Here is a 13,067-nt window from a genome sequence, read left to right as displayed (position 1 = left end):
ATATATATATATATATATATATATATATATATATATATATATATATATAATAACAATGCAAATCTTTGCCCGCCCACGAATCCAGTATCACAAATCAATGTCTGGATGGTCGTAAGTCACGTGTTATCGGTCTGCTCTTTGTATCAGCCTTCACCCTCCTCGTTCCCTTGAACATCCTTGTTTCACTCCCTTCTCTTCCCTTCCCCTATTATTCCCTATCTTCCTTCAGCCCCACCCTTTCACCCATACGTCAGCCCGCACGGGTGTCGAGTTCGTTGGAGAGGGAGGATATCGGATTGTGGTCGCCCTCACAGGAAGCTGTACACTATAAGAAGTAACTTTATTGATCTAGCGTCAAAAGTTGGACCGTCACAGTACCGTGTTATGTGGGTGAATGCCACACTGCCAGTACTGTTTCATTCCGTCCACCCAGTCACCCCTTTAGGAGGATTTAATCATTCAATCCTGTCTTGGGCGTCGTACCATCCTCGTAAAGTTCGTACATCACTTCGGATTTTTAAATGCTTTGTGACTTACAATAATGGGTTCGAGTTTTCAAATGCATGGCTTACATTTTATTAGGTTTTAATCAAGATATGTTGCTAAGTAAAGACTACATTATACCAGTATGTTCTGTTGACTTACGGAATTGTTACGAAACATTTTTTAAAGATATTGATCATACCTAAGAGTATATATATATATATATATATATATATATATATATATATATATATATATATATATATATATATATATATATGTAGGTGTTTGTATATATATATATATATATATATATATATATATATATATATATATATATACATACACATAATTTATATATATGTATATATATACATATATATACATACATATATATATATATATATATATATATATATATATTTATATAAGTATGTATGTATGTATGTATGTATGTATGTATGAATATATTTTTTTGGAGAGGAGTGTTAGAATAAAAGTGTACGGATGCGTTAACAAATTCTGGTAACCGCTAGTAAGTATCAAATACGAATTGAATTGAAAAAAAAATATCGGAGAAATTATTAGATAATAATAATGTTAACAATTATAATGACTTTTATTCTCTTGAAAAAAACACTGAATGTCACATTCTCTACTATCTCTGATATACATAACAAAAGATATAGAAAATTTATGTGAATGTGTTTTTCTTAAATTTTGTCTTGCTATGTCATTGATTCACATTCTTTTTAAGACGCACAGACAGACCAGAACATATGTGTTAAGGACGAATGTTAAAACTGCTACTGTAGCGGCATTTTGTTTCTTAAATATTGTGGCTGTTTAACATCAAAATGCTTCACAAAACTGACTTTTATGTAATCTGTGATATATTTAGAGTTATTTTTTGGAAGGAAAAGAGAGACCAAATACATTTTTCTATCTGTCGTCGAAGGTCACAACGAAGTGGGCGTTGAGTTTTAGCTTGGGACGCAACTTCCGCCTCTTGGTGAATTAAATTTTCAGTGGCAGATTCTGTCTATTGCATGCTATGCCAAAGTAGAGGTATGATGGCATGCAGCCATGCCATCTATGTGTATTTATTTTTCTTTTCTTTTTACAAACATACAACATTAGGTCATTACGTTACTTCGGTGATGCAATGTACTTTCTCCTTCATCACACGTCAAATAATTATGACCTCCTTTTCTTCTAGGTCTTTCAAAAGTGCGTGGAAGAGAAAGAAAATCTTGGGGAAATGTTTCATAATATTTTTCTCAAAGCCACTATAATTATGTATTCACTGGGAGTACTTGTGTGCCTCCTTGTGTGTATATGTGGCGCTCTCTCACTCACACACACACACTCTCTCTCTCTCACTTGGCCAGGGCTCATTCACCCGACTGACACGGCCACAGAGTAATCTGAAGGCATTTCAAGGGATTCCTGTTTGGGAATCCACTTCACTAGGTAACATGGAGAAGGACTTACCTTTCTTGGTGGCGGCTGCATCCTTACATTAATCCAATGCCGAGTGTTATGTTTAGTTAGAAGTTAAAGAGTTCCCACACTTCACCAGCGCTCCCCCAACCTCCACACTGGCTAACATGCTACTCCCCTTTCAGTGGCTGTTCCAGGCAGCTAGCATACACGGTGCCACTCATTCCAGGCCCATGTCACTGATTTCTACGTTCCGCCCACACCCTGTATCCGGCGTTCTCACTATTCAGCATTTCAACGGAGATGATCCAGAGACTGGGAAATTGTTATAGTCTTGTTTCAGGATCTCAAAAATGATCAAATCGTTCTCCAACTACATTAGAAAAAATGCAGACATCGACTGGAATGGCAACCGGTTGAAAAGGGGAGTGCGTCAGCCGAGGGGAATAGCCAGCCAGTAACGATCGAGACACCAGCAGAGGTGGACTTGATCAGTTGCCATCTCCATACGACCAAAGCCGTCACTCTGTCTCTCGGATTTTTAATTCAATATGGTTTTTTGTTTATGATAATTTGTTTATTGCTTTTGACGATGGTAACCCCAGACAGTCGTTTTTTGCGAATGCTGCAATGTTCGGGAGGAAGCTGAATTTTTGTTGTGCTTAATAGGAGCAATTTTTCATACTTTATGATTTACCGTCGTTATCTTCCTGGGGCACATCAAAGTTTCGAACAGTACCAATGAATGACCGGTCCAAACAAACCCCTTTCCACCTCACCCGCTCCACCCCCTTAAAAATATTACAAAAATATATTGTGAATAGAATTAGACTCTTATATGAGAAAAACCATATTTTATGCCCTTATTATATGGTACATTTCACAAATTTTAAACCAAACAGTCACTTTTGTACAGCAGAGTAAATTCAGACTATTTTAGATTTCATAATGAAAACTGAAATTATATGTCTCGAAACAGTTGAAGCCAGTTTAACATTTGAACTTTTGCAATGGAGTCGAAGCCGAAGGCAAAGATACGAAAACAAACCTGATATACTGAGATGATAGGAAAGCTAGTATATATATATATATATATATATATATATATATATATATATATATATATATATATATATATATATATATATTTAAGCATTGTTGTATTTAGCCATTTGTTGTTTTAAATTTTATTCCTTTTTAGTACGCTATAAGACCGAACAAGATGCAACTGTCATGAATCGAAGTCGAAGCCAAGGCCTCCAAAAACGAACCTTATATGACATCACATTCACAAACTCTTTTCATTCTTGAATGTGGTAAGCCACATTTTAATGCTTGATTTAAAAGTTACCATGCAAATCTTATCAGGTAGAGCATAGATAAAAGTTTCTTCAAGGAAGATAAATCATTAAAGATGAGATATGGATTCAAACCAGCGCAGCGATAATTATGTTGATCATATTTTTTTTTTCTTTTTGTGGATCGTTGTCGTTCTCACTTTAAAAAAGAATTCTCTTCATTATTATTCTGAAGGTTTCTTTTTCTTAATTAGTTCAATGAAAGTCAAGCCTCCTTAATGAGTAATTCTCTCTCTCTCTCTCTCTCTCTCTCTCTCTCTCTCTCTCTCTCTCTCTCTCTCTCTCTCTCTCTCTCTCTCACAGACACACACACATACAAACACAAGACATTGATGCTCTTGTTTTGTTTTGTATTTTGACCCTTAATATTGATTATTATTAACATTGCTATAAAATTAATTAATTTTATCATAGTTATTGATATCATTATTGTTATTTATTATTATTATTCATCTGTAGAACTGAACATCATCTTAAGAGATTTGATGTCACTGCCTGAGAGCTGAAGTAAATATATTAAGAGATTTTGATCACAGAATTAAGGAATACTTTGATCAAATTCATTGGGGTTTTCTCTTGATAATCAACAATTACGTAAATTCTTTATATCTGATGGGCATAGTTTAGGAAGGATTTCTCAAGGAACGAATTTCTTCTTTTCACTGTCATCATTTGAGAAACTGTCTCTCTTCCATCTCTTTTCTTTTCATTTTGAAGATCTAAGAAAATCTCTTCTGTCATTCTTCTTTTCGTTTTCCAAAGCTGAGAAACTGTCTCTCTTCAATCTCTTTTCTCTTCATTTTAAAGACCTAAGAAAATCTCTTCTATCATTCTTCTTTTCATTTTCCAAAGCTGAGAAACTGTCTCTCTTCCATCTCTCTTCTTTTCATTTTAAAGATCTAAGAAAATCTCTTCTGTCATTCTTCTTTTCGTTTTCCAAAGCTGAGATACTGTCTCTCTTCCATCTCTTTTCTTTTCATTTTAAAGATCTAAGAAAATTTTTTCTGTCATTCTTCTTTTCGTTTTCCAAAGCTGAGAAACTGTCTCTCTTCTATTTCTCTTCTTTTCATTTTAAAGAGCCGAGAAACTTTCCTCTATCCTCTACTTCTTTTCATTTGCCAGAGCTCAGAAACTGATATTCTTCTTGTTTTCTTCTTTTCATTTTCAACATATGAGAAACTGCGTTTATTCTATCCATCTTCTTTTCATTTTCCACAGCTTTGAAATTGTTTCTTTTCTTTCCTTCGTCTTCTTTACATTTTCCACAGGTTAGAAATTGTCTCTTCTCTTTCCTTCGTCTTCTTTACATTTTCCACGGCTTAGAAACTATCTCTCATCTTTCCTTCGTCTTCTTTACATTTTCCACAGCTTAGAAATTGTCTCTTTTCTTTCCTTCGTCTTCTTTACATTTTCCACAGCTTAGAAATTGTCTCTTTTCTTTCCTTCGTCTTCTTTACATTTTCCACAGCTTAGAAACTATCTTTCATCTTTCCTTCGTCTTCTTTACATTTTCCACAGCATAGAAATTGTCTCTTTTCTTTCCTTCGTCTTCTTTACATTTTCCACAGCTTAGAAACTATCTCTCATCTTTCCTTCGTCTTCTTTACATTTTCCACAGCTTAGAAATTGTCTCTTCTCTTTCCTTCGTCTTCTTTACATTTTCCACAGCTTAGAAATTGTCTCTTTTCTTTCCTTCGTCTTCTTTACATTTTCCACAGCTTAGAAATTGTCTCTTCTCTTTCCTTCGTCTTCTTTACATTTTCCATAGCTTAGAAATTGTCTCTTTTCTTTCCTTCGTCTTCTTTACATTTTCCACAGCTTAGAAACTATCTCTCATCTTTCCTTCGTCTTCTTTACATTTTCCACAGCTTAGAAATTGTCTCTTTTCTTTCCTTCGTCTTCTTTACATTTTCCTCTGCTTAGAAACTGTCTCTCATCTTTCCTTCGTCTTCTTTACATTTTCCACAGCTTAGAAATTGTCTCTTTTCTTTCCTTCGTCTTCTTTACATTTTCCACAGCTTAGAAACTATCTCTCATCTTTCCTTCGTCTTCTTTACATTTTCCACAGCTTAGAAACTTTCTTCTATCTCTCTTCTTTACATTTTCCACAGCGGAGAAACTTCCACTCTTATATCCCTCTTCTTCTTTTCATTTTTCACAGCTGAGAAATTTTCTTTTTTCTATACCTCTTCTTTTCATTTCCTACAGTTGAGAAACTGTCTCTTCTATCTCTCTTATCATTTTCCACAGCTAAGAAACTTTCACTCGTTTATCCCTCTTCTTCTTTTCATTTTCCATAGCTGAGAAACTTTCACTTTTCTATCCCTCTTCTTTTCATTTTTCACAGCTGAGAAACTTTCACTCTTCTTTCCCTCTTCGTCTTTTCCTTTTCCATAGATGAGAAACTTCCTCTCTGCTATCCCTCTTCTTTTCATTTTCTACTTCTGAAAAACTTCACTCTTATCTCCCTTTTCTTTTTTTCATTTACTACAGATGAGAACCTGTGTCTCTTCTATCCCTCTTCTTTTCATTTTCCACAGATGCGAAACTATTTTCTATCCCCCTTCTTTTATTTTTTCGTGTCTGAGAAACTGCTACACTTTTGTCCCGTTTTTTTTTCCTCCGCAGCGGAGAATTTATTTCTCTTTTATCCCTCTTCTTATCATTTTCTACAGCTGAGAAACTGCCTTTCATGTATTCTTCTTTTCCTTTTTCATTGCTGAAAAATTGTCTCTCTTCTATCTATTTTGTCCTTTTCCACAGCTGAGAAATTGGCTCTCTTCTGTCCCTCTTCTTCTTTATATTTTCAACAAATGAAAAGCTGCCGACCTTCTATCCCACTTCTTTTCCTTTTCAAAAGCTGAGAATCTGTGTCTTCCTCTTTTAATTTTCCATAGCTGAGAAATTGGTGCTCTTCTCTCCTTTGTCTTTTCATTTGCCATAGCTGAGAAACTGTCTTTCCTTTATCCATATTCTTTTCTTTTTCCACAGATGAGAAACTGTCTCTCTTCTATCCCAGTTCTTTTCAGTTTTCTGCAAATGAGAAACTGTTTCTCTTCTATCCCTCTTCCTCTTTTCATTTACCACATATGAGAAACTGTCTCTCTTTTATCCATCTTCTTTTCCTTTTCCATAGCTGAATTTATTTTTTCCCCTTTTCTTTTCCTTTTCCAGAACTAAGAAACTATCTCTCTTCTATACCTCTTTTTCTTTTCATCTTCTCCAGACCGTGGATTTTTTCTCAAAAGTAAATTTGCTATCAAGAAACACACCTAAAATTATAAGTCATATAGAGTTAGAAAAAAAGCATTATCAGAGCTGAGATCGGGATGTTGAGGAGTCCCTGTTCTCGACCTATATACAGTCATACTTTGAGTTTTGTTAGGGTTCTACTTCATGGCCCATAATTTGCACCATACATTAATTTTAGCTAGATCTCTATTCAGGGATTCAGCCACCCCAGATCTACCTTCAGGAGATGGAATTCATACTAAGAGAGTAGCCTTATTTGCTTATACAACGAGCTTGTTTTCTATGCCAAACTACATGTCATGTGTATATAGCTATAAAAGTAATGGGCCAAGAATACTACCTGAGGAATACCAGATATCACATTCATATACTCACTATGGTGCCCATCAACAACAACTCTTTGCGATATATTCCTTTAAAATTCAATAATGTTGCTAAGAAGAGATCTGCCAACTCCCAACTGTTTGAATTTGAAAACAATGGCTTCATGATTCACACGTTCAAATAAAACACTGGAATTAAGGCCAATCATACGAACTCCCTGGCTCCAATCAAGGGATTTATGCACAGCATTGGAGATTGTAAGAAGGGCAGTAGGTTGGCCAGGGCACCAGCCGCCCGTTGAGATACTACCACTAGAGAGGTATTGGATCCTTTGACTGGCCAGACAGTAATGCACTGGATCCCTCTCTCTGGTCAGGGCGTATTTTTTCTTTGCCTACACTTACACAGAATAGTCTGGCCTATTCTTTACATATTCTCGTCTTTCCTCATACACCTGACAACAATGAGATACTTAACACTTCCTCACCCAAGGGATTAATTACTGTACTGCAATTTGTTCAGTGTACTTTCCTCTTGGTAAGGGTAGAAGAGACTCTTTAGCTATGGTAAGCAGCTCTTCTAGGAGAAGGACACTCCAAAATTAAACCATTGTTCTCTAGTCTTGGGTAGTGCCATAGCCTCTGTACCATGGTCTTCCACTGTCTTGGGTTAGAGTTCTCTTGCTTGAGGGTACACTCGGGCACACTATTCTATCTTTTTTTTTTCTTCCTCTTGTTTTTTTGAAATGGTGTGTTGGGCAGGCTTAATAGAAGGGCCATAGATGCCTGGTGGTTTATCAAGAGGCTGTCTTTTCCTTTTTTTGACTCTTTTTCTTCTCAAATCCATCCTTACTGTCCTCCCTTCAGTTGAAGTGGCTATCCTGGAGGGTATTTAGCCTTGCATGGTGTATCGGCTCCTCCATGTTGACCAGTTTTTCCGACTTTTTACTATAGTCTATGGGTATCATCAATCACTTAATTTATAATTCTGTACATATTGTTTTTTTTATAATTCTTGTTAATCTAGTTTTTAAGTATGATGTCTCTCTTTTATTTCTATTAATTCTTATGCTGTCTGGAGACATTGAGCGAAATCCGGGACCAGTACGTCCTAGATTTCGTCAATGTTGTCTTCTGTATTGCAATATTCGTGGTCTTCATGCAAATATCCAAGACCTTACAGATGCATCCAGACAGTATGATATTCTTTTGTGCTCAGAAACTTTGGTTTCTAATATGAGGCACTCATCTGAGCTCCTTATAAGTGGTTTTAAGAAGCCAATAATGTTGAAACGCAATGCCATCCCTAGGGCCAGGGGAATGGTGGTGTATATTAGGACCGAGTACCCTGCTTCTCATAAGTCCTGCTATCAATGTGGATGTCATGAGATTCAGGTAATAAAAGTTTGTGGCAGGCATAACAACTTTTATTTGTGTTCGATCTACCGGAATCCAGACATGGATGATTTTATCTTCGATTGTCTTCTTACCATTATGGCTAAGATACAAGAAGATGATAGAAAGGCTTCTTTTGTCTTTGTTGGTGATTTTAATGCTCACCATAGGGAGTGGTTAAGTTCTATCTCTCCTACCGATCACCATGGCTTAAGAGCTTTAGACTTTGCCTCTGAATCAGGCTGTGAGCAAATCATAAATGAAGCTACTCACAGGTCTGGTAATTGCTTGGACCTCGTATACACTGACTCCCCTGGCGTTATAACTAGTAAGGTTGGTTCTCCAGTCGGGACATCTGATCATGCCTTGATTTCATTATTAGTGAAGACTGAGCAGCCTGTCCCTGATATATCATATTCTTGTAACTTTTATATGAAATCCCAAGCAGACTGGAATGGGATTTTGCATGATCTTTTGTGCTTGAATTGGTCGCAATTATATAATAGTGTAGATCCTGTTGTCCCTTTGAATGAGAATCTAGTCAACATAATCGATAGGCGTATCCCTTCTCGTGTGCTAAGGTACCGAGTGAAAGACAAACCGTGGTTCAATGATGATTGTAGACGTGCTTATTTGGAGAAACAGGAGGCCTATCACCTTTGGAAGGGTAACAGATCAGATTTGACCTGGAACAACTATACTCAGCTTCGAGCTTTTGCTCAGAGAGTTTATGCCTCAACTGAAAAGGAGTACAATTTAACCATAAAAGAAACCCTTTCTGGTACAACTCAGGAACATAAATGGTGGTCTACCCTTAAATCTGCACTCTTTGGAGTAGATGCAACAGTTCCTCCTTTACTTAAACCTGATGGCTCAGTCACTCACTGTCCAAAGGAAAAGGCAACCCTTTTGGCCAATGTTTTTGACAGTAAACAGAGTAATGAAAAACTTGAACTTCCTCATCCCTGTTTTCCTGAGGCTAAACTAACTAGTTTACCTTTTCGATCTCGTGAGATTAAAGCTCTGTTAATGGACCTTGATGCTTATGGAGGTGTAGACCCAAATGGTATTTTTCCTTTGTTTTTTATAAAGAAAACAGATTTCTTAGCTCCAAAGTTATCTGTTATTTTGCGTAAGTTAGCAAGAAGAGGAGCTTTTAGCACTAGTTGGAGAATTGGTAATGTTACTCCTCTATGTAAATGTGTTTGTGGTAGCTCAAGTCGTACTGATTACCGCCCAATTTCCATAACTCCCATATTATCTAAGTTTTTGAACGTCTTAATAGGTTTGCTGAAGGTAATCATCTACTTCCTAGTTTGCAATTTGGTTTTCGTAAAGGCCTTGGGGCATGTGATGCCCTTCTTACAATATCCAATGCTGTACAGAAGTCCCTTGATTGTGGTCAGGAAGTGCGTATGATTGGCCTTGATTTTAGTGCTGCCTTTGACCGTGTAAATCATGAGGCCCTTGTTTTCAAACTGAAACAGTTGGGAGTGGGTGGGTCGTTTCTTAGCGTTATTATTGATTTTTTTAAGTAATAGATCTCAAAGAGTTGTTGTTGACGGGCACCATAGTGAGTATAGGAATGTGATATCCGGTGTTCCACAGGGTAGTGTTCTTGGCCCATTACTTTTCATACTATATACACATGACATGTGGTTTGGCCTAGAAAACAAGCTTGTTGCATATGCAGATGATGCTACTCTCTTTGCATCAATTCCATCCCCTAAATGGAGATTTAGCTAAAATTAGTGCATGGTGCAAATTATGGGGTATGAAGTTGAATCCTAACAAAACTCAAAGTATGATTGTAAGTAGGTCAAGGACGGTGGCTCCTCAACATCCGGATCTCAGTATTGATAATGTTTCTTTAAATTTGCATGACTCTTTCAAAATTTTAGGTGTGATTCTCGACAGCAAATCTACTTTTGAGAAACATTTAAGGTCTGTGTCTTCTTCAATTACACAAAAAAACTGGCCTATTGAGAAAGTCTTTTAAGATTTTCGGTGATCAATCTATTATGAAGAAGTGTTTTAATTCTTTCATTCTACCTTGTTTTGAGTATTGCTCTCCTGTCTGGTCTTCAGCTGCTGATTCTCATCTTAATTTGTTGGACAGAAACTTACAGTCTATTAAATTTCTTATTCCTGATCTAGATATTATTCTTTGGCACCGTCGTTCAATTAGTTCATTATGCATGTTGCATAAGATTTTTCATAACTCTGACCATCCTTTACATTCAGATCTCCCTGGACAATTCTATCCTGTTCGTAATACTAGGCAAGCAGTTAATTCTAATAGCCAGGCCTTCTCCATCATGAGGCTCAATACTACGCAGTACTCTAGAAGTTTTATTCCAGCTGTTACCAAGTTGTGGAATGATCTTCCTAATCGGGTAGTTGAATCAGTAGAACTTCAAAAGTTCAAAGTTGGAGCAAATGCTTTTTTGTTGACCAGGCGGACATGAGTCTTTTTATAGTTTATATATGACATATTTTTTTTTGACGTTGTTAATAGTTTATATATGACATATCTGTTTTCACGTTGTTGCCTTTTTTAGAATGATTTATTGTTAATTTGTTCTCTTCATTTATTTATTTCCTTATTTTCTTTCCTCGCTGGGTTATTTTTCCCTATTGGGGCCCCTGGGCTTATAGCATCTTGCTTTTCCAACTAGGGTTGTAGCTTGGATAATAATAATAATAATAATAATAATAATAATAATAATAATAATAATAATAATAATAATAATAATAATAATAATCACATACTCCAAGGCCTTTTTGAAAGCCATATTGCAAACTAGGGAACAGATGATTACCTTCAGGAAACCTATTTAGACGTTTTGCCAAAAGATGTTCAAAAACTTTGTATAATAGGAGAATTATGGAAATTAGACGGTAATCAGCTAGGTTATGCATTTACATAATGGAGTAACATTACCAATTATCCTACAAGTGCTAAACGAACCTCTTCTTTCTAATTTGCGTAAAATAACAGATAACTTTGGAGCTAAGATATATGCAGTCTTTATAAAAAAACAAAGGAAAAATACCATTTGGGTCAACACATCCATAAGCATCAAGGTCCATTAAGAGAGTTTTAATTCCCCGAGACCGAAGAGCTAGACTAGTTAGTTTAACCTTAGAAAAACAAGAATGACAAAGATCAATTTTCTCAATACTCTGCTCACTGCAAAACACATCAGCCAAAAGGGTTGCCTTTTCCTTTGGACAGTGAGTAACAGAGTTATCTGGTTTAAGTAAAGGAGGAACTGTTACGTCTGAACCATAGAGTACAACTTGAAGGGTAACCCACCACTTATGTTCCTGGGTTGTTCCAGATAGGGTTACTTTTATGGTTAAAATATATTCCTTTTTAATAAAAGCATGAACTCTGAGCAAAAGGTCTTAGCTGAGTATAGTTATTTCAAGTCAAATCAGATGTTACCCTTCTAAGGATGATAGGCCTCTTGCTTCTTTAAATAAGCATGTCTGGAATCATCATTGAACATGGTTTGTCTTTCACTCGGTACTTTGGCACACGAAAAGGGATACGCCTATCAATTATGTTGACCAGATTTTCATACAAAAGAACACTATTATACAATTGTGACCAATTCAAGTAAAAAAAAAAAAAATTTTAAATTAAAAAGACATTCAAAATACCATTTTAGTCTGCTTGAGATTTTATATAAATCTTATATGAATATAATAAAGCAAGGGTAGGCTTTCAATCTTCACTACTAATGTAATTAAAGCAGGATCAGATGTCCCAACTGGAGGACCAACCGTACTTATTGTAACACCCGGGGAATCAGTGTACTGTATACTAGGTCCGAGCAGTTACTAGATCTGTGATTGGCTTTACTTATGATTTGCTCACAGCCTGATCCAGATACAAAGTCCAAAGCTCTTAAGCCTTGGCGACCAGTAGGAGGAACAGAATTTAACCACTCTCTATGGTGAGTATTGAAACCGCCAACAAGAGCAAAAGAGGCGTTTCTATCATATTTTTTTAACCATAATGATAAGAAGAAAATCGAAGATATTCATATCCATATCTGGATTCCGGTAGATCAAACACAAATCGTTGTTATGCCTGCCACAAACTTTAATATAGTACCCGAAACTCGTGACATACACATTTGTAGCAGGACGTTTGTGAAGCAGGGTGCTCATTCTTAATATACACGGTCATTCCCCCCTGCCCTAGAAATGGCATCCTGCATCATAATTATTGGCTTCTAAAAACCACTAATAAGGAACTTAGATGATTGTTCATTTGAGAAACCAACGTTCCTGAGCATGAAAGAATATCACACTGTCTGGTCGTAACTGTAAGGTCCTAAATATTGACATGTAGACCACGAATATTGCAATACAGCCGACGACACTGACAAAGTCGAGGACGTAGTAGACCAGTATTTCGCTCAATATCTCCAGGCAGGACAAGAACCAAAGGTAATAAAAAGATTCATCATACTTAAAAACTAACTTAAGAATAATGATTACAAAAATGATATGTGCAGAAATATATACTATATATAAAGTGATTATTACAACCCATAGAGTAGAGATAAAATGTCGGATAAAATTGGTCAACATGGCGGAGCCGACACATCATGCAAGGCTAAGTACCCTCCAGGATAGCCCCTTCAACTGAAGGGAGGACAGTAGGTTTTTGAAAACTAATACTTATGAGGAGTATAAAGAAACAGATAAGGCAAAGACGACCTCTTAATAACCAGCAGGCATCTATACCCCTTCTATTAAAACTGCCCAACATACCATTTGAAAGAAAGCATGAGGA

Source organism: Palaemon carinicauda, chromosome 21 (assembly GCF_036898095.1).
Source record: "Palaemon carinicauda isolate YSFRI2023 chromosome 21, ASM3689809v2, whole genome shotgun sequence".
Taxonomy (NCBI): Eukaryota; Metazoa; Arthropoda; class Malacostraca; order Decapoda; family Palaemonidae; genus Palaemon; species Palaemon carinicauda.
The sequence above is the reverse complement of the archived record's forward strand: the minus strand, read 5'-3'. Positions refer to the sequence as shown.